This window comes from Prionailurus bengalensis, chromosome C1, assembly GCF_016509475.1.
Source record: "Prionailurus bengalensis isolate Pbe53 chromosome C1, Fcat_Pben_1.1_paternal_pri, whole genome shotgun sequence".
NCBI classification, from domain to species: domain Eukaryota; kingdom Metazoa; phylum Chordata; class Mammalia; order Carnivora; family Felidae; genus Prionailurus; species Prionailurus bengalensis.
Window position 1 is genome coordinate 103,464,065 of NC_057345.1, and position 22,706 is coordinate 103,486,770.

The 22,706-nt window shown below is 49.0% G+C and overlaps 1 pseudogene; it reads left to right on the forward strand.

Moving 5' to 3' along the window:
- The first annotated feature begins 939 nt into the window (after positions 1-939).
- The window catches only part of LOC122481036, a 30,207-nt pseudogene continuing 8,440 nt past the window's right edge, over positions 940-22,706 (forward strand).

Sequence of the window (22,706 nt, forward strand, 5' to 3'; positions counted from 1 at the left end):
ACCCTGGTGCTGTTGCCCCTCTGGGCCTGTCTGCATTCCCATCTTGAGAATGTGCTGTCCTTCATCTACTGCCCTACTGTCCTTCCACGGGCTGGTAGCATACTTTTGCTTTTATTTTCATTTTATATTTTAAGTAGGCGCACCGCCAACGTGGGGCTTGAGCTTCCAACCCCGAGATCAAGAGTCGCATGGTTTACCGACTGAGCCAGCCGGGTACCCCGTCACTGTCTTCATTCGGGCACGGATCCTCATGTCAGTCGTTCACGGGGAATCTAAGCACTGAGCTCTCCATTCACACAGTGCAGAATCTCCCACTGGTAACATCTGGTGCCGTGATTCAGATTGCTTAAGGTAAGATAGTCCTCGCCCTCCTGCTGCTAGAGGACTTCTGTCAGAGGAATTTCTCAGATGCCTGCTCTCTCATTCTCCTTGCAGGTTGGCTACCCCTGTGTGCTGCATGATCTCACATTTTCTGATCCAATAGTCTCGTGGTTCATGCTGATTTCTCTACCTTACAGTATACATTTTTCTCTTATTATACATGCGATAAACATGCTCCAAGAGATACTGAAATCATCCACTGAAGCATATGTGACATGTGGTCAAGCTGGTTTTGGAATCTGGGCCTGCTTGTCTTTTTTTTTTTTTTTTTAATTTTTTTTCAACGTTTATTTATTTTTGGGACAGAGAGAGACAGAGCATGAACGGGGGAGGGGCAGAGAGAGAGGGAGACACAGAATCAGAAACAGGCTCCAGGCTCTGAGCCATCAGCCCAGAGCCCGACGCGGGGCTCGAACTCACGGACCGCGAGATCGTGACCTGGCTGAAGTCGGACGCTTAACCGACTGCGCCACCCAGGCGCCCCTGGGCCTGCTTGTCTTAAAGCTGTGCTTTTATCGCTTCAGCAAAGACCCTGGATAGCGTTTGTTTGGAACTGTGGTTGGGACTAGAGATCGGTAAAAGGCAGTTGCTCCTGATAACTGTTATTTATCTGCTTGACAAATATTTACTGAACGTTTTCCCTGGCAGGCTCTTAATGGAGGCGCTGCGGAGACGGGATGAACAGGGCAGGCAGAGCGCCTGCTGTCAGGAAGATGATTTTCCAGCCCAGGAGATCGGTGTCTTATAGATAACCACATCAATACATTTTAATTTCTGCTGTGATGAATTTTACTTAATTGTTGAGTTCCTTGGGCCCATTGTGTCAGGCAGGCTTGAAAATCAACTGAGTATAAACTACAGGACTGTAGAAGTGTGACAAGGAAGTGTCCCAGGAAAGGTCCTTGCGACATTTTTGTTTTAACGGGGGGTGGGGGAGGGGGTACTGATGTTTGATCAGTGTCCTCTGACATTCAGATGTGGGTTCCTGGAGGGTGTGATAGGAGAGTCCAAGGGAAGCTTGAGGCCAAGACACCTGTTGGTGTGTGTGCTGCCATCAAGCGATGAGGGAGTTTGGGAAAATCTCCTCATCTCTCTGGGCCTCAGTTTCATCGTCTGCAACATAAGGTTGTTATTCAACTTCTCCAAAGTCCCTGGCCGCTCAGTCTCTCTGAGAGCACGAGGGACAGAGGTGCCTGTTAAACGTGTCCTGGGGACTGCGGCTGAGACCTGACTTGGTCCCTTGTCTGTGTGTCTCCTGCAGGAGCCCGACTGAGCCCACACTGGAAACAGAGGACCGAGGGAGCCGATGGAAGACAGAAAATCAGCAGGTGTGGAGCATGAGAATAACCCGGAGAAGGACAAAGGTAATGGTGGAACGGTGGTTGCCCAAGGACCTGAGAATACGGGCAAGTTGAGCTCAGAACAATCTGGAGAAACTGAGGAATGCGTACAATAGCATCCAACCCTGCAAGGAGCAGCCTAGGGTGAGAGGTGAGGACTGGGGGTGTAACGCACTCCACAGTGAACGGTGCACCTGCCAGGGAGCCCCACAGGACGGACGGGGGTTGGTTTGCACTGCCGGGAAGCACCGTTTCTAAGGGTAGGATGGTGTGACCACGAGGCTCTGCCCCAGTCCCCGAGCTTCGACGTTGGAGCTGCCCTGACAGTGGATGGCCTCCAAGGAAGTGTGGGTTTGGAGGGATCAATGACGTTTGGATCAGATTTGGAGATGTCCATTCTTACCACAAATCGTTTTGCCCTATGGCCAGGAGGGGCCAGGGCAGGGGACCCTTGCATCTGAAGTCATAATAGTAATAATATTCTTCTGAATTTCTGGTCAGGAATGTGGAAGTCTTTACACATAATATCTGTTGACCAGTGATTGTCTTGACTATTGGTTGAGTGCTTCATTTTCCTGAGGCTGTGTTCAGAACTTGGAAATCAATACGATTTCCCGAGGAGGACAAAGCAGTGGGAGAACGATGCAAACACAATGTGGTAGCTCTCATACACTGGGATGTTGTGTTGTGACAGAGCAGAGGATTGGAGTGGGGGTCCAGGCCCAGGACATCTCTTCCCAATGACAGAGTGAACCATTGAGAGGAATCCGCAAGGAGAACCCCATCTTCATCAGAGCTCACCACAGGGCAGTGTCCTGGGACATGGAGAAGGTAGGGCAGGTTCCTCTCTGAGGGAGGGGATTCGCTACCTGTTGGGAGAAAGCAGGGGACCCCTGAGTGGACATTTGTGACTGGAATGGAGTTGAGATGGTCAGAGATTGGCAGCAACTTGTATTTGATCAGTGAAAGGAAGTCCCTGAGGGCCTCCTCAGTGCTTGGCTCGGTGCTAGGAACCCCGAATACAGTGGTGAGTAACACATTCTCCCAACTGTCCTGGGGATCTCAGTCTGGTAAACAGGAAGTCATGAGAAGTGTAGTGGTGGTGGGTTCCTTGGAGGAAATGGCCAAAGCTGCCTGGCGATGACCTTGGTGATTGTCCTGGTCTGCCTGTGTGTTTGCCAACAGCTGGGTGACCTGCCTTGGCCCAATAGCCCTGGAGCCTCAGCCAGATTTCAGCCTTTTAGGACACAACTGACACCCGGGGTGCATGGTGGCTCCAACCAGTCAACACTGCCAAGGTGTCCAGAGGAAACGGCTGGCATCTGTAGCTACTACCCACTATGTCTTGGCCAGCTGGAGAAACAGAGGCAACTTCACTAAATCTCATAGGGTCATCCTCTCCATAATGACCAGTGATGATCTGTCTTCCTCTCTGGTAAGTTAAATGCTTTCTGGTCTTCCGTATTCTCTCGCCACATAAAAACTAATATAAATATTGGCCAAATTTTAGAACAAGGAATTCACGTACAAAGGGAGTAGAGCAACTTCTAAGCTTCAGTGAGAACGTACAGAAGCTGTTACAACTGAGTAATAATAGGATACATCACTCCGAAATTGTGTAAAAGATGTGTATGGCCATTCTGGAACAGGCACTTGAGTCATCCACCATTCTTCTTCTTTTTAAAATCACTGTGATAATTCAAGATCCTTTCCATTTCCATATGAAGTGTTGGATCAGCTTAGAAATGTTTCCTAGCATGTCTGCTGGAATTTTGATTGGCCTTGTATCAGATCTGTAGATCAATTTGGGAAGAATTGACATGTAAACCATATTGAGGTCTTCCAGTCCACAGCAAATTTTACCTCTCCATGTGTTTAGTTCATTAATTTCTCAAGGTAATGCTGTGTAGTGTTCAGTGTACTGTTCTGACACGTATTTTGTGTGATAAGACAGTGCAAGAAGAGAATTGGTCAAGAGTCTTTTATTGTTATGTATTCTGAGAGGGCTATAGAGAGCAAGCAGGCAAGGGTCAGAGAGAGAGGGAGACAGAATCCCAAGCAGGCTCCACACAGTGAGCACAAACCCTGAAGTGGGGCTCGATCTCAGGAACTGTGGGAGCATGACCAGAACCAAAATCACCAGTCAGACACTTAACCAGCTGAGCGACCCAGGCGCTCCTGGTCAAAAGTCTCGAGGAAGAAATACCTCACAAAACACGATGTACAAATGGCCACAAAGCACTTGAAAAGATGGTCCACTTGAAACCACTTAAAGTTGAAGAAAAACCAAAATGGCTTCCCTGATGTTTCCGCAGGGTTCGATTTTAAACTATGTAACCTTTTTCTTGTCTTCTGCAAAGCTCCCCTCCTCCCTTCTTAGCCTTGTGTATCAGGAAGCAGGTACACCCCAGGACATGAGGAAGGAGGGTAGCAGCATGTACACAGTTGCTGTCACTACTGGCCACACCTTGATTTTCCCAATAAGACCCCCAACCCCTTCCTCCAGGGGGCAGGAGCTGGCAGTTTTTGAAGGCCTTAGCCTGCTGTCGTCCTCTTTGCCTGGGAAAGCAAGAAAGCTGTTAGTGTTCCTCCTTATCTCAGACTCTGTCTTTGTGGTATCTTTTGGCTCCAAAGCATGGAGGTCAGTTTTCCAGAACACACTCAGTCATCAGGAGCAACACAAGTTAATGCTTCCGTGAGTTAGCATTACACGTCCATCGCCATGGGCTAAAATGAAGAAGACCGGAAATATATGTGGTGGGGATGTGAAGTCACTAGAAGTTTCCAACACTTGTGGGAATAAAAACTGGTCCAGTCCCGTAGAGAGGCTGAACCATAGTTAAACATTGACCACTCACACGAACACCCATTTCACTTCTAAGTATTTACACAATATGTCCACACACCGATCTGTACATGAAAAGTCCCCATCGCTTTCTTCACAGTGGCTAAAGCCTGGAGACCACACAGAGGTCACTAGTAGGTGACTGTATAAATCGACAGGATGTAGCCATTCGGAGGAATACTACTTAGCGATAAAAAAGCACGAACTGGCGATACGCACAGTAATATGGATGGATTTCAGGATCCTTATGCTGCACCAAGGAATGTAGGCACCAAAGCGTTCCACCTACTAGAGTTGTTAAAAAATGCAAACCCACCTGTAGGGTCAGCGGTTGCCTGGGGCTGAGGCGGAGACAGTGATGGACTGCAAAGGGCCACAAGGGAAGTTGTGAGCTGGAAGAAATGCCGTGTCTTGATGGTAGCTGGACTTTGATTTTGCTGTGCATTGAATTGTACGCCTTATTTACTTTTTTAATGTTTATTTATTTATTCTGAGATTGAGCAGGGAAAGGGTAGAGAGAGAGGGAGAGCAAGACAATCCCAAGCAGGTTCCACACTGTCAGCACAGCACCCGATGTGTGGGCTTGAATCACTAGCCGTGAGATCATGACCTGAGCCAAAGTCCAGAGAGTCAGATGCCTAACTAACTGGGCCACCCATACCCCGCATGGTACACTTTAATGTACCATGGAACACTTTAATGTACCAATGGAAGTTTTTCCATTTCTTTCTGCCCTCTTCAGTGTCTTTCGTAAGGGTTCTCTAGTTTTCAGAGTGCAGATCTTTTACGTCTTTGGTGGGTTCATTCCTAAGTATCTTACGGTTTTAGGTGCAATTGTACATGGTTTCAGCTCCTCAAATTCTCTTTCTGCTGCTTCATTATTGATGTGTGGGAACGCAAGAGATTTCTGTATGTTGATTTTGTGTCCTGGGACTTTACTGAATTCGTGTATCAGTTCTAGCAATGACGTGGATGGAGCGAGAGTGTGTTATGCGAAGTGAAGTCAGTCAGCCAGAGAAGGACACATATCATATGATGTCACTCATCTGTGGAGTTTAAGAAACTCAATAGATGAACAATGGGGGGTTGGTAAAGAGAGAGGCAAACCATGAAACAGACTCTTAAGTATAGAGAGCAAACTGAGGGTTTGTTAACCTCCGTTCTGTTAAATATGAGGGTAGGCCAAATGAACGTAATCAAATAGCCTCAAGTTTATAGATGTTTCCAAAGTAGGTGGTCACTACATGTATTCAAGGACATACGTATAAATTAACATTTTGACAGTTGGAAAGAGATCTTGTGAGAGACACATGAAATCCGTAAGTGACAAGCATGAACTATGGTTGTTTAGTGACATTATAAAAACAACAAAAAAAGCAACTCACACGTAGAGAAGGAGTCGAGGATATAGGGATATCCAACATCAGTTTAATGGAAAGCCAACATGGTGCCCCAAGAGGGGATAAGGAAGCCTCATAACACAGGAAAACAGCCAGAAGAACAGTGAGAGTCGGGACAAAACATTTTTCTCAAGTAAATATTTATTCACTTAGTATTATACTCTGCCTCATGTCTTACACTTTTTAATGGATAGAGGACAAACTAGAGAGACCCAGAGAAGAACATCATGACAGTCGAAGACTTTGGAATCTTTCACTCACTGGAAAAGCCTGAAGGTCTGTTTGACCTTAAAGAGAAGTGGGGTGGCTTCATGACAGCCCTTTAGTAAAACCTGGGAAACTATTTCTGCCTTGATGTTTTTATGCACACACAAGAATGAACAGTGAGAACGATGCTGAGATGTGTTTGGAAAGAGATGGGGTCTGTGGCACCTGGGTGGCTCATTGGGTTGAGTGTCTGATTCTTGATTTTGGCTCAGGTCGTGATCTCACGGTTCATGAGATCAAGCCTCCCGTACGGTACTGTGCAGATAGTACAGAGTCTGCTTGGGATTCTCCTTCTCTCCCTCTCCCTCCACCCCGTCCCGCTCACGTGCTCGTGCTTTCTCTCAAAATAAATAAATAAACTTAAAACAGAGACAGACAGAGAGAGAGATGGGATCTGTGGTATTAGCACAAGGGTAGACAACTACTGAGAGTGGCCGCTGAGGGGTGGTCCCCATCAGTGGTGACCTTCAGGGGAGACTAGGCAGCCTTGGGTATCCGCGTAGCCTTGGCACCTGGTAGGCAGTGGCTCCCAAGGTTCCATGACACCCCCCGCGTTCCAATTCTGTTATGGCAACTACAGACCGTCAGGTGCTCGGTCTGTCATTCCGGTTGGAGTCTGAGCTACAGGCAGTGCCTTGGGCTCTCGACTCTGGCATCTCGAACCTTCTTTTTGTAGCTGCTGAGTCTCCAGTGCTGTGCGGTGTTGTTCAAGTTGTTCCCAATAGTAAGTAAAGAATTCCTGTATCCTCGCCCCTCAGTCCTGATTGAACCTACTGGATTTCACTTGTTTTTAACCCGTCATGTGTTTGGTTTCTTCTCCCCAGTCCCCAGCTCTACCTCTTCTGCCACACGTCACCATGGCAGCACCTCTTGACCCGGTGTCTGATCCAGGGACAGAAATGAGCCTCCTGGAACTCAACCAGGAGCTTCAATCCAAGCTGGAAGCAAGCCAGCAGGACTTCCGAGACCTCAGAGAGAAATTCCTTGTATCCCAAGCTACTGCCTACTCCCTGGCCAACCAGCTGCAGAAATATAGTAAGTCCTACAAGGCCAGGGTCACCAAAGTGATGACTGTCTGTATTCCTGGAGACAGGAATTGGCTTTGTGTGGAGAGAAAACGAAAGCCCTCTCCGGACTTTGTCTTCTCTATTTCCATCGTCACGATAAATTCCATTGTGACCACAATCCAGGAAAAGTAGCAGTGGGTATTTCTTAATGTATGTTTGTTGGTTTTGAGAGAGACAGCGTTAGTCGGGGTGGAGCAGAGAGAGTGGGAGATAGAGGATCCCAAGCAGGCTCGGTGCTGTCAGCACAGAGGCTGACGTGGGGCTCGATCTCAGGAATGTGAGATCATGATCTGAGCCAAAATCAAGAGTTGGGCGCTGAACAGACTAAAGCTCCCGGGCGACCCAGTGGAAGTGGGTGTCTTACTCTCATTTCGCTAAGGATGGGAAGAATGGGGAAAACGAGACTAGCAGTTTCTCCAGGTTGGTTTGCAGTGCTGTATAGGGCGGGGTTAGAGTTAACTTTCTAGTGATTGATTCCTGACGCAGACCCGGAAATGCCTGGTCCTCTCAGGATCCTCTGTGTGTGTGTGTGTCACATCCTGCATCACCGCTGGCCTTCGTGCATCGGACTCATGAACTCCATGACGTCACACTTCTCTGAGGTTCCATTGGCAAAGCAGCGAGCTGGCTCACTGGGGAAACTTGCTGATGGTGCACACGGGGCGCGGGTGGGGACCAGGGGACACGGCCAGCTTGCAAGGAGCTGGAAGATGGGTCTGCTTTCCCTGAAACTGCGGTATCCACGAGCGATGCCGTCCAGACAGTGACTCCCCTGATGAGAGGGAAGCCGTGCTTCGTGGGCACAGGCTCTGCTTCCTGAGTCCTCGGTAGCCATTGACACCCTGTGGCGAGGTAGAGGGCATTTCAAGGCCCATCAGACAATCTGCGCTCCCTCCTGTGTCTCTCCCTGAGCTGGGGAACCTTCAAGGATGCAGGATGGCCAGCAGGGCCAGGCCTGGGCCAGGAGTCAAGTGGCCCGGTGGGAATGAGGGTGAGCGGGGGAGACCACAGCCCCGGTGACCGCCCAAGCCAGTGTGTGGAGCTGGCCCTCCCCCACAGTCAGCCTGGAATGGGGAGGCCCGCTGCCTGTTCATTCAGAGGGGGCTGCCATGGCGGGAGGAATCCTGAGTTAGGGGCACGTGTGCAGCGGGGCAATGGGAAGGAATCCTGACGACTCTGAGCCCGAACTGTTGCCGTTTCCTTACCAAGAGTTTTCCATGAAACAAGGGGAGGTGGGATTACAAATGACTGATGGGGAGAAAAGTAATGTTGGAAGCGGCTCTTTAGCAAGGTGGAGAGATGATGAGCTTTGGGGAAAGGACAAGCAGAGTTTTCTTTGCGTCTTTCCTGATAACCATGACACAAGTGCGGGAAACCACTTGTGAAGACGAAGAAGGAAGACATCCCCCAGGAGCTTGGGGTGGAGGGAACACAGTATGGCTCTGGGCCAGTCTTCCTGTGCTCCCCCCCATGCTGCCCTGCCCCGATTTCTGTGCCTCACATTCCTCCTCTGTGATCCTGCTGCTGTCATAGTAGCTGCTGCTTTGAGTGGAGGGGACGGGCAGGGAGAGAGGGACACAGGATCCGAGAAGTGGGCTCTGCGCTGAGAGCAGTGAGCCTGCTGCGGGGGCTTGCCCTCACGAACCACGAGGTCATGCCCCGAGCCCAAGTCGAAGCTCGCCTGACTGAGCCACTCAGGCGCCCCACCCCGTCTGCTGCTTCCGACACCACAAGCTTTGTTAGTGTTTGGCCGTATCGCTTTCAGGTCCTTCCGGTTTTACGCACCATAGTGCACACAAGAGTATGCGGGTGAACTTTTTGCCTTTGAGATATGTGCTCATTATCCAACTCAAGGGAACCATGAGTCAGTCCTGTGGTCCTAAGGGCCTCACTTCATGTCCCTGCTTAGTGTCCTACCTGAGAGGCTGCAAGCTCGGGTGAGTGGCCGTGATCAGGGTGAGTGTCAGGGGATGTGGATTCTGATTCTGCCAAATACCAGTCATTCACCTTGTCTAGTTCCTGTGCACGCCTTTGGAGCTGCTCTTCCCTCAGCTCTAAAACAGGGAGGTATCAAATACCGTGTAGCTGGGGGGCTGAGGAATGAGATGCTCAGAGCCCGATGCTGGGCTTACATTGTCCTGGGGTACACCCCGCCCCCTCCCTGGAGGCCGCGAGCACAGCGGCCCGTGTAGCTTGTCCACTGAGGCCGGTGTCTGTGTTCTCAGAGTGTGAAGAGTTGAAAGACATCATCGAATCCGTGCTGGGGGAGACGCTGCAGTGTAAGCAGGGGAAGTTGGCAGAGACCTTGACCGAGAAGCTCAGGTAAGGAGGGCTCCGTGGCTGGTGGGAGGCCGTAGGCATCTCTGACTCCTGTCAGCGACAGGTCTGGGCCAGGAGAAGGGCAGAAACTTGCCTGGCACACAGGTGCACACACACATCTGTCAAACAGTGAAGACAGCAGTATCTGGTGTATTGCGGACTCCAATTATTCGGGGCCTCGCTCAATGTTTGTGTTTTTTTTTTTTAATTTATTTAAATCCAAATGAGTTCGCATATAGTGTATAAATGGTTTCCGGAGGAGATTTTAGGGTATCATCTCTTACAAATGACACCCGGTGCTCATCCCGAAAACTGCCCCCCTAATGCCCATCTCCCATGTAGCCCATCTCCCACCCAAAACCCCTCCAGCAAGTCTCAGGTTATTCTTTGCATTTAAATGTCTCTAATGGTTTGCTTCTGTCTCTGTTTTTATCTTAATTTTCCTTCCTTTCCCCTGGTGCATCTGCTTTGTGTCTTAAATTCCACATATGAGTGAAATCATGTGATCTTTATCTTTCTCTGATTGACTTATTCGGCTTAGCATAATACACTCTAGTTCCATCCACAGTGTTGCAAAGGGCAGATCCATTCTTTTTCATCACCAAGTAATGTTCCGTTGTATCAATTCACGTACCATGTCTTCTCAATCCATTCATCCGTCGATGGACATCTGGGCTCTTTCCATCCTTTGGCTATTGTTGATAACAGTACTGTAACATTGGGGTGCAGGTGCCCCTTCGAATCAGCATTTCTGAATCCTTTGGATAACTACCTAGTAGTGCCATTGCCGGGTTGTAGGGTAGCTCTTCTCTTAATTTTTTGAGGAACCTCCGCACTGTTTTCCAGAGTGGCTGCACCAGTTTGCATTTCTACCAGCAAAAGTGCCAAAGTGGTCCCCTTTCTCTGCATCCTCACCATCTGTTATTCATTTTAGCCATTCTGACAGATAGGAGTGGTATCTCATTGTGGTTTTACTTTCCTTTTCCCTGATGATGAATGATGTGGAGCAAGTTTTCATGTGTCTGTTACCACCTGGATGTCTTCTTTGGAGAAGTGTCTGTTTCTGTCTCTTGGCCATTTCTTCACGGGATCATTTGCTTGTTGGGTGTTGAGTTTTGAGTTTGATCAAGGTTGTTTCATAGATTTTGAATACTAGCTCTTTATCCGATATGTTGTTTATAAATATTTTCTCCCATTGCTTCGATTGCCTTTGAGCTTGTTGTTTGTTGAAGCTTTTTATCTTGATGAGATCCCAGTGGTTCACGTTTGCCTCAGGAGACATGTGTAGTAAGAGGTTGCTGCGGCCGAGGTCAAAGAGGTTGCCACCTGTCTTCTCCTCCAGGATTTTGATGGTGTCCTGTCCTACATTTAAGTCTTTCATCCATTTTGAGTTTATTTTTGTGTACGGTGTAAGAACGTTCTCCAGGTTCATTCTTCCACACGTCTCTGTCCAGTTTTGCCAACCCCCTTTGCCGAAGAGACCGTCTTTTTTCCATTGGATAATCTTTCATGTGTTGTCGAAGCTTATTTGGCCATACATTTGTGGGTCCATTTCTGAGTTCTCTCTTCTGTCCCCTTGTTCTATGTGTCTGTATTTGTGCTGATACCATACTGTCTTGATGAATCCAGCTTCATAATGTGGCTTGAAGTCCAGAAATGTTAGGATTCCTTGTTCTAGCTCCGTGAAGAATGCTGGTGTTCTTTTGATAGGAATTGCATTGAGTCTGTAGATTGCTTTGGGTAGTATTGAGATTAAAAACATTTTTTTTTTAGTATTTCTTTTATCTTGGGAGACAGAGAGACAGAGTACAAACAGGGGAGGGACAGAGAGAGAGAGAGATCCAGAATCTGAAGCAGGCTCCAGGCTCCGAGCGGTCAGCACAGAGCCCGACGTGGGGCTCGAACCCACGAAGCACGGGACCATGACCTGGGCTGAAGTCAGATGCTTAACCGACTGAGCCTCCCAGGCGCCCCACTGATGACATTTTAACAATATTTGTTCCTCAGATCCAGGAGCATGGATTGTTTTTCCATTTTTGTGTGTGTGTCTTCAATTTCTTTCATAAGTTTTCTACACTTTACAGCTTTTTATAGTGACAGCAAATCTTTTACCTCTTTGGTAGGTTCATTCCCATGTATTTTGTGGTTTTCAGTACCCTAGTAAATGGGATCAGTTCCTTGAGTTCTCTGTCTGCTGCTTCATTATCGGTATACAGAAATGCAAGCAATTTCTGTACGTTGACCATATTCCAGCGAATTTGCTGAATCCATGCATCAGTTCTAGCAGTGTTTTGGGGAGTCTTTCCGGTTTTCCATGTGGCGTATCATGTTGTCTACAAAGAGTGAAAGTTTGACTCTTTCCTTGCTGATTTGGATGCCTTTTATTTCTTTTGCTGTCTGGTTGCTGAGGCTAGGACTTTCAACACTATGTTCAACAACAGTGGTGAGAGCGGACCTTCTGTCGTGTTCCTGACCTTAGGGACCTCAGGTTTTCCCCACTGAGGTGATATTAGCTGTGGGTCTTTTGTAATCGGTATATATGATCTTGAGGTATGTTCCTTCTATCCCTACTTTCTTGAGGGTTTTCTCAAGAAAGGATGCTGGATTTTGTCAAAAACGTTTTCTGCATTGATTGAGAGGATCATGTGGTTCTTATCCATTTTTTATTCATGTGATGTATCAGGTTGATTGATGCGCAGATATTAACACAAACTTGCAGCCTAGGAATAAATCCCCCCCACCCCCGATTGTGGTGAATAATTCCTTCTGTTTTTTTTTTTTTTTTAATTTTTTCTTCATTTTTGAGAGGCAGAGGGAGACAGAGTGCAGGTGGCGGAGGGGCAGAGAGAGAGGGAGACCCAGAATCCGAAGCAGGCTCCAGGCTCTGGACTGTCTGTACAGAGCCCAATGGGGGCCCAAACTGACGAACCTTGAGATCATGACCTGAGCCGAAGTCGGACGCTCAACCGACTGAGCCACCCAGGCACCCCGTGAATAATTCTTTTAATATATTGTTGGGTGTGGGTGGCTAGTATCTTGTGGAGAATTTTTGCATCTGTGTTCATCAGGGAGATTGGTCTGCAAGTCTCCTTTTTAGTGGGGTTTTGGATGGTTTTGGGGTCAAGTTAATGCTGGCCTTGTAGAATGAGTTTGGAAGTTTTCCCCCCATTTCTATTTCAAACAGCTTCAGAAGAATAGGTACGGACCCTTCTTTAATGTCGGGTGCAATTCCCCTGGGGAGCCATCTGGCCCTGGACTGTTGTTTGCTGGGAGTTTTTTTATTGCTGATTCAATTTCTCCACTTGTTATGTATCTGTTCAAATTTCCTATTTCTTCCTATTGCAGTTTGGGGAGTTTATATGTTTCTAGGGATTTGTCCTTTTCTTCCAGATTGCCCCATTTGTTGGCATATAATTGCTCATCATAATGTCTTCTTTTTTGTGTGTATTTCTGCAGTGTTGGTTGTGGTCGCTTCACTTTCACTCCTGAGTTTATTTATTTGGGCCCTTTCCTTTTTCTTTTGATAAAGCTGGCTAGGGACTTACCGATAATGTTAATTCATTCAAAGAAGCAGCTCTTGGTTTCATTGATGTGTTCCGTTTTATTTTACTTCCATATCATTGACTTCTGATCTCATCTTTATTATTTCCCTTCTTCTGCTGGTTTTGGGCTTCATTTGCTGCTCTTTTTCCAGCTCCTCTAGGTGTAAAGTTAGGTTGTGTATTTGAGACTTTTCTTCCTCTTTTACGAAGGCCTGGATTGCTATATGCTTCCCTCTTATGATCGCCCTTGCTGCATCCCAGAGGTTTTGGACTGTCGTGTTTCATTTTCATTGGCTTCCATGTATCATTCACTCTGTGTCCAATAAATATCATTTATTAGGCTGAAAGTCACCAAATTGAAGTGAACAATTTGTGGCATTGGCCACATTCACAATGTTGTGGGATCACCACCTCATTTGCCTGTAACACAGTCACCTCCTGAGGGATGACAGCTTGTCGGTCATGTTTTCCTTCAGACAATGCTGTCCTCTTGACCCTGCCGTTCTCCTGACCTGTGTAGTCCACACCAGCTGTCCTGTCCACATTTCTGTGGCTGGCGCTGGGTCCATGCACAGCACGATGCACACCGTGTAGGTTCCCGGGAAATGGCTGTGCCGCAGCGAGGGGCTGAAGGGACATCTCTCTGACGGGTGTTGAGGAAGACACCTGGCTTTGTTTACAGAAGAAGGAGTGCAAAGGAGGTCAAGGAGCCTCCCCGACACAGAGGAGCCTCGTTTTACCTTCTTCTTTCTGTGTCACAGGCAGGGCCCCACACACGTGCCGGAACGTGGCCTTGAGGGCTCCTTGCGGAAATTCTCACAGAAACGTCCGTGAAAGCTCTTAGAGAATCTATTCAACTCTGTGTTTTAAAATTTTCTCTATGTCCCACCTTAGGCAATATCATATCCTGATTAAAGCTCAGGCTGCAGAGCTGACCCAGTTGTGGCAGAAGTTACGGGAAGGGAGAGAAGTTTCTGAGCCAGTCGATCAGCACCTCAAGGACCTCCTCACCCACGACGACCCCGAGCGTTCCCAAGGCCAGGGCTTCCGGGAGCAAGTGGCCGAGGGACGCAGGCTGGCAGAGTGCCTTGCCCGCCAGCTCAGCCCCGGTAAGGCGGCCACAGGCCCTGAGTGCACTGAGCTGCTCCGAGGTCCTGGGCTCCCCAGACATCTCCCGCCTCCCCTCACGTTGTTGGCAGGCGCTGTCTTGGTTTCCATGTGACACCTGGGGCCACCAGAGGACCCGGACTAGCAGGTGGGAAAGGAGAGGAGAAGTGCACAGGGTGGAGGTCACGGTGCTCCACCCATCTGTGTCCTCCCCGAGGGAACTGCCTTTAGGGCAGGAGACAGCCTCCACCAGTGTCAGAGCCCAGAAGGGAGGACGAGGAAGGAGGCAGCTTGTTCGAGTGCAGGGAGCCCTGAGCTAAGCGGGCAGTTCCAGGCTCCCGCCCAGGAGCTGTCTTTATGAACTGTGGGCGAGAGAGTGATCTTCGCTTTCTCCATTACTGTCTCCTCATCTATCTATCAAGTAACCTGTCATAGCTGTGGTGATCACATGCGGAAAGTTCACGAATGCGCTTCAGGAAAAATAAAGCCCCTGACTGTGTGGAGGTGAATGAGGTATTGGATGTAGTAGGCCTTGGAGGCGGAACGTCGTTTAGACTGAAACACTTTTCATACAGACGGCCCGTCCATAACACTGACGTCCACTTGGGGACCCGTGAGTCCACATGTGGAGGGACTTGGGACCGGGTGATTGTGCTGTCCTCGGGGCAAGGAGGAGACTCTACGTGAGCACTGGGAGCACACAGGGCCTGTGCCTGTGGCATGACTGTGGCACCTGCAAGACACTGTTCGCAGAAGTCAGATCGAAACTGGACAGGCATCCACGGATCTGGACAAGAGACAGTTTAAACTTTTGCCCAGTCTCAGTCATGGTGAGCCTCCGAATCAGAGACACTCCCTGCTGGATCTGAAATCCATACCGCAACGGTTCTCAAGGGCAGTGCCCTGGAGCTTCAGAACAAGAGTTAGTCATGCATAGATAATTATGTCGCTAGGGCATATAAGCCACTGTGTTTATAGTGGTGATGTGGGAGCTCGCTGACGGGAGATTTCTGAATTTCTTTGCAGAAGATGAGGAGAAGGAGGAGGAGGAGGAGGATGAACAAGCAGAAGAATCCCTCACCACCAGGTAACAATGAATACTGGGGACCCGGTAATGTGTGGGTGAAAAAGGATAGGGACTCAGAAAGAACAGTAGGTGCGGTCACAAGAGTCCAGGTGGCAGATGCAGGGATCAGCAGAGCTGCAGATGGTAGTGATTGAATTCCCTCAGCGGCAAATGGCCCTGTTCCCTCGGTTGTCTGCTGTCGCGGGGCTGCTTGTCTGGGGAGCCCCAGATGAACTCAGCAGCCTTAGGATTCCCCGTACGCACAAAGTACCCGTTCTCTCCTGTAAATGAACACCAGGAGGAGACGCATCTCTACACAGTTCTCAAAGGTCCCTGGTAGGAAGGTAACCAGCAAAGGAACTGATAGACACACAGCTGGCAAAATTCACACGGCATTACCTAACCAAAACCAAAAAGTTGGGGTGTCATGTGACACTATGAATAGAAAAGTGCCTGGAGGGCACAAGTTTCTGCAGGGCACAGTGACTCAAGAGCTGTAACCGCTTGATCAGTCTATGTTAAATTCAACATGACTCAGGCACGTGGCGGTTGCCCCTGGCATGGACTCCCATTGGTCCTTCGTCTCGTGACTGTACCATACTGGGATGGTCGAGTCTCATTCCTCATTGCTCGTTATGTGGCCAGTGGACTGAGTATCTATCTGTTGTTGCTTCTCTCCCACCCCTTCCTGGCCACACTCTGCCTCTTGTAGGATAACCTTTTGTCTCTCAAGGCTATGGTCCCTTTCCTTTCTGCGACCACTCCCTTGCCTCCCATCCACACCAGCTAGGTAGCAAGCCATGGTGTCTGATCCTCCTGGTTTCCTCTTCTGTCGTTCTTGCCCCACCTGGCACAGCATGGAGCTTCCGGAAGCTGAAAAGAAGGAAGTCCTCCAGGACACGCTGAATGAATGTGTTTTGACACCTTCCATTGGCCAAGAAGGGCGTGACTGCTACCAGCCTTACAGGGATGGCACGTTCCCATCGGATAAACAGGAATTCGGCTCTGCTCTGCATGTAGCCTGTGAATGCTCCCATTCCAAAGGGGATGAAACTCCACCCAGTTCCCCAGGTAGGGTGCATAATCTTTGTTTGCACACACCCTGTGTAGACTACGAGATTTAACCCGCAGAAGTGGACCATGTACTCACAGACAGTTTCCATCCAGGCTCTAGGACTGAGTTTGAAATAAGACATTCCATGAGTCAGTGAGCTTTGTTCGATTCATGTCTAAGCCATGGCACTTTTGTGTCTGAGCCGCCGCCCATCGCTGCTCTGAAGGTGGTCCTGCCAGACTCCTATACCTCTCTACCCCAGGCACAGGAGGTCGCTATCAGACCTCCAAATTTTGGATTAATCTCTTATCTCTCTTGCCAGGCTCTGATTTCCATCCTTGAACCATGTTTCTGAATATCTATGGCCACCCAAGGCTGTTGGAAGCCTTTTCTATATCATAGGAAATGTCACGATCCAGGTTCACTGTCTCTACCTGGTCTGTCTCTTCCTTTTCTTCTTGTCTCAAGTCAGCTGAGAACCAGGACAGGACTACGTCTATCATACGTTGTATGTTTCTCTGCAGCCAGGCAGGGCCCTGGAACTTCCCGACCCCATGAACGGCCCCTGGTGCTTTGCAGCTTTGAAGATTATTCTGCTTTGATGGTGTGTAGATTCCAATGGTCAGTTTAATCTCAACGGCTGATTCCTCAAAACCATTAGCCTGAAGCATTTCAAATGGAAAAAGCCTGAATATTGCAGCAATGGTCTAGGAAGCAGCCAGGTCCTTCCCCAAGATCTCTGGGAAAAAGGATAAATTTTCTGTGTGTGTTGACCTGTCTTAGGACACTGTGATCATGGCCTGTCATATCAGGGACATTTATTTGCTCAAGAAAGCAATCCCAGTGATTTTTTTCCAGGGCCCTACTGAATCCCTCCTGAATGATTTCTCTCACAATTGCCTGTTATGACTGTGCTTCTATTTCTGTTTTCTGCTACACGGCACATGGGAGTGAGCATTTGTGGAGGGGAATCTGCCTAATGGAACTCTTTCTCTTCATTTATTTGCAGACAACCAAATGGGTCACGAGGGGCTGAAAGGGCGAGAGTCAGATGCCCCCAGGTAATTCTGAATACTTGGGGGCTGGGGAATCAGTGGTGGCGTCAGCAGACCTCAGAACCAAGGAAAGGCAGAAAGTGCTGGATAGAACCATGTTATCCATTCGGTCGATGGCCAATTATCCGCTTTCACAATGGTTTCTGTTTTCATTGTGGTACTTGTATCGCTCCCATTTCTTAATTACGACTCAAGTTGAGTAACACACAGTCAGCTGGCCCAGGTGAGCTAAAGGCACAGGGATTCCTGCACTCACCATTCTCCCCAGCATTCGAGAGAAAGGCAATCTACTTGCTGCCCCGTTCGATTTAGCAGGTGGGCATGTATTTCAGAGCAAGAATGTACTTAGACTAAAATGTGCCATCATGCCGTGATATTGAGAGAGACAGGCCTTCATGGCATGAGAATTCTGAGACAGTAGCCGGCCCCCGAAGCTGCACGCACTGGGCCACTCCATGCAGGACTCAAGGGCATTTGAACGGAAGGGAGGGAGCCACTGCTGTCCTGTGACTCTGTGTGTTTGAGTCAGGACTGGATGGCACGGTGCTCATTCAGGCTCTTTCCTCATCAGCTTGCTAGGTGGCCAGTGTAGAGAGCACTTACTGTCCTTTCTGTCTGCCGCCCCTGTGACAGACACACCCTGTCCCACACAAAAAGAAGAGTTGTTTCTCTCATTAATGAGGCACTCTCTTTGCTTTTGTGAAAATGCCTTTTGCCTTCCATCAAAGCCAGACAGGACGTAGGATTTCAGATCCCTCTTTGGTTAATCTTCAGTTTTGCCCCTGCCTCAGGCTCAGTAGACTGCTGCTAGAGGTGGTGGAGGAGGAAATCACATGGGACTCTCTGGATGAACGCTACTGGACATATTCGGTTCTTCCTGACCTGTCTGACTCCTACTGGCCTTACAGGAGCACCGCCATCTTCTTCCCTGAGGAACTGGAAGTCTCTTCTGCTCTGGAAATGGCCAGTGAGTACTCCGCTGTCAGGGTGATCAAGCTCCAGCTGGACTGCCCCGTACATCTCCTGGTCTTTGTGCCCCACACCTGTGCTGTGCTGAGAGAGCTCATCCCTGTGTGCAGGCCCTGTACACACATCTTGATCTGAGCCAGGCTCCAGGATGGATGGAGTTTCAAGCACAGACATCATGTGGGTCAGGGAACTCTTCTCCCTTCCTACTCCCAGGACATGCCCATGTCCCCTGGGCTTCACTGTCAGGTCATTGGACCCAAGGGCGGCATGACAGATACGACTCGCCTCAGCAACACGACCATAGAAGGTGTCTGTCAGACCTTGGATGCAATGCCTCTTCTCAGCTTTCATGCTCCACATTTCATCTCTGAGCCAGGTCCTTTAAGAATCCATGCCTGCCACAGTCAGTCGGAATCCTTGTCCAGGGTGAAAGATGTAACCTTGGCTTTCCTGTTCTTAGCCTCATTCTCTATCTCTTTGCTTTGGCTTGTCTTCCTAAGCCTCGTCTGAAAACCCACCCTACTAGGTGCCTCTACTGTTAGCTCGTTTGTGTGTTTCCAGGAGTAGAGCTGTGCGTTGGCATTCCCTCATCACAGGAATTGCGCCAAGGTTTCTGTGTCGCTCAAAGACTCATTTTAATTTGAGGCTTTGTACTTGCACGCTCTCTGTTCCATCTCAGTGTATAAATTCCACTAAGCCGTCACCAGCCAGGTATCTCACGAGAGAAGGCTGAAAACTGCACGTATCCTTTTAGAAGGTAGAGAGGCCAGGTCCCCAGAATCTGTGTGAAAAAGAGAACTGAAAGTGTTTGCACAGACTCAAAACAGAGGAACTTGTGATGATGATCTCTTGGAGAGAGCAAATTTCTCCCAGTGGCTCAGGCCAGGAAATCAAGCCAGTTGTCACACTATCTGAGATACCCTGAAATATTTCTCACTCAACCTGTGCTCTCATTGAGCATCGCTGAGTCCCCGGGTGGCACCGAACACTGGGTTACTAATGTGCAAGCAGGGATCTGTTTAACGTGACTGGCCCCGTCTGTATTTATTTGCAGAAAATCACACCCATCAAGAGGAGGAACAAGACCAAGACCTGACATGCGCCAGGTAAGTCTGAGGAATCATGGGATTTTATTTCAGTGGTTCAACTCTACATTTCACAGGAAAAACAGAAACCGCCAAATTTACCTATTTCATCCATTCTCCAGTCTCAGAATATCTTTTTTGGCCATGACGTGTGTCTTCATGTATTATGTGGATAAGTTCCTTTAATGATCCCTCAGTTTCGATAACGGGCAGTCAGTTGAAGTAGGTGAATTGTCACTCCCTGAGGTGCTCTGTATTGCCCTGATCTCTCCTTTGGGAAACACCAGAGTGACAGACGTGTCTACTTCTGTCTCTCTGGTGTTACCTCTTTGAGGATCTGCTGTAGCAAATGGATAACTGCCAAAAAATCAAAAAACCTCACGTGATGTCACGATAGTAAGAGAAAGAGTCCTTGAAGATGCAAATCTCTCCATGTGGATGATGCCTTTTAACATGTGTTCACTTAGCCACTGAATGTATATCAACAAAATTTATGCAAAAGGGTTGAACTCATGTTTAGGATTCTCCATGTGTGCTGTGAGTCATGACATCCATTCCACAGTAGTTCAGTTTGGTGCACAGAAGTTGGTTCTGTGGCCAGTGCCCTGAACACCTCTGTTCTGTGTGTGTGTGTGTGTGTGTGTGTGTGTGCGCGCGCGCGTCTCCCTGTCTCTCCCTCTCTGCCTCTCCTGCCCCCATAGCATCCCCACTGTGCCCCTGAAACAGGAAGATAGTTTTCCCTGTCAATAATGGGGTTGCCCCTACGTTATGACTACACTTCTCGGCTCCCCGTGAAAACCAGTAAGATGCTGTGGTGTCTACTTTTCCTGTTTTAATCTTCAGACCTCCCCTCCCCACCAGGTTCTGCAGGGAGCTGCAGGAGAGTGCAGAGCAGGATGTCCAACAGGACTCACTGGATGAACGCTATTTGACTTACTCAGCTCTGCCTGACCTATCTGATTCCCCCTGGACACACAGGAGGGCCAACATCAACTCATATGAGGATCTGGATGTCTGTCCTGCTCTGGAAGCAGCTAGTGAGTCCTCCACTGCGAAGGTGCTAAAGCTCCAACTGGACTCCCAAGTCGACCCCATAGTTGGGTATCCCTACTCTGCTTATGTTGGAATTTGTTATCCAGGTGTTTCAGCCCTGTAGACATATGGATCTGAGTCAGGCTCTAGGATAGACTTCTAAGCACAGACATCAGATGCATCAGGGCCCTGCCCTCTGTTCCTCATCTCAGGCCATGCCTGTGGCTCCTGACACAAGTCAGGACATTGGGGTCAGGGCGGGTGTGACAAACTCACACTCATCTGTGAGGCACACGCAGAGGAGTCTGTCTTGTTCCTGATTTCCACACACTGTGTCTCCTCAACTGCCATCCTCTCACTTTCATCCCAAACAATATTCCTTGAAGTTTTGTGCCTGTCAAGGCGATGTCAGCCTTACCCATGTCTTTGGGTGTGTTGTTTCCCTGGTTTCACTGCTCTGGTCCCCAGTGTCCGTGTCCTCTGTGTTGGTTGTCTTCCCTAAGTCGTCGTCTGAGTGTCAGGACATAACCACCTCCACCATCAGCTTGCTTGTACGTTTCCCTGAAGCATAGCTGAGCCCCGGCATGGCCCCACCCCGTGCATGGCCCATGTGCCTGTGTAGCAAAAGGGATCACGGACAAAAGATTTCCTTTGATTTGAGGGTCTGCAGATTCCGTGCATCAGTCTGGCCTCTGTAGAAATTCCCTAAAACCCTGCCACCTAGAGTATCTCATGAGGGAAGCTAGTGAGAGAAGTTTGCAGTACGTTTTGAGAATGCAGGTAAGCCGTTCCCCGGAATCTGCGGTAAAACAGAGGTTGACCTCTGCAGACGGACTGTTGAGATGGGGCTCTACCAGATCAGGGAAATCCTGCCCGATGCTTTAGGAAAGCTAGCCAAGGCATGTTCCCAAGGCATTGCTTGAGGCCTCTTGGATTATTTCTCTCAATGCCCTGCTGCCCAACTAAGGACATTAGTGCCCGTGTGCTAGTTGCGTGGGACACTTAATTTTCATGTCCAAGTGCTGCTCTGTTTATGTGACTGGCCGGTCTGTATTTACTTGTAGACAATCATAATGATCTTTGCGATGAAGAAGACCAGGACCCGACATGCCCCAGGTAACTCTGAAGAATCATGGGCTTTAATTCAGTGGTGACATCTGGGGATCTCAGATCTAGGCCAATCTAGAAAGAGCTAAATGCACCTATTTCATCCCTTCCGACACCCACAAGGTGGTCCTTCAGCAAGGTCCTCTGTGTCATGTGGTACTCGCATAGGCCCCGTTATTAATCCCTCTCAAATGGAGTATCTTTCGTTCACTGACGCAGGTGGACTAAGCAGTCCCAGGATGCCTTGCACTCTCCCGGTCTCTCCTCGTATTAGGTCCCGTGTAAGATGCACAGCTCTCTCTGCCGGTTGCCATTAGCACATTGGCGGGCATTCACAGCAAGGATGGTTTTAGGAAAACAGTTTTCCCGTCTCAGTATTTAGACACGTCGGCCTTGGGCCCACGAGATATCCAGGAGTCTACAATGCTGCCTTAGCCTGGGGTTCTCTTGGTGCTTTGTGTAAATGTCCACACAGTGTATGCCAAAGTGTTGATGGTGCTTTATCGTCTTCTGGTGTGCTGTGGGTCATGACTGTTGTGCCCTGGGGTGGTTCCCACTCCTGCCCCATAAGCTGGCGCTCTGGCCATGCCCTGAGCACCTGCCTGTCCCCATCCCCCCCCCCCCCCCGCACCTATCCGGGTGCACCCACACTGTGGCCCAGCTGCAGGCAGACTGCTTCATTTCCCTTTGTGGGGATCCTGCTTGTGTTCTGTGACCAGTCCCTCCGCCCTGCCCTCAAAACTAGCTGGCACTGCATGTTGACTAAACCTTCTTTCTGCATGTCTCGTCCTCCCAGCAACACCAGGCTCTGCAGGGAGCTGCCAGTGGCCCCAGAGGATGAAGACCCACAGGACTCAGTGGGGGAATGCAATTTGACTGCTTCTGTTGGCCATGACCTGTCAGACACCTATAGGCCTTATAGGAGTGCCTCATTGACCTTTGACAAACAGGAAGTCTTCTTGGGCGTGGATGTAGATGGTGAGTCCTGTTCTTGTGAGGGGCACGAAGTTCCTGCTGGGGCCCCAGGAAGCCTGTCCTCTGTGTCTTCAACAACCTGAATCGGCTGAGAG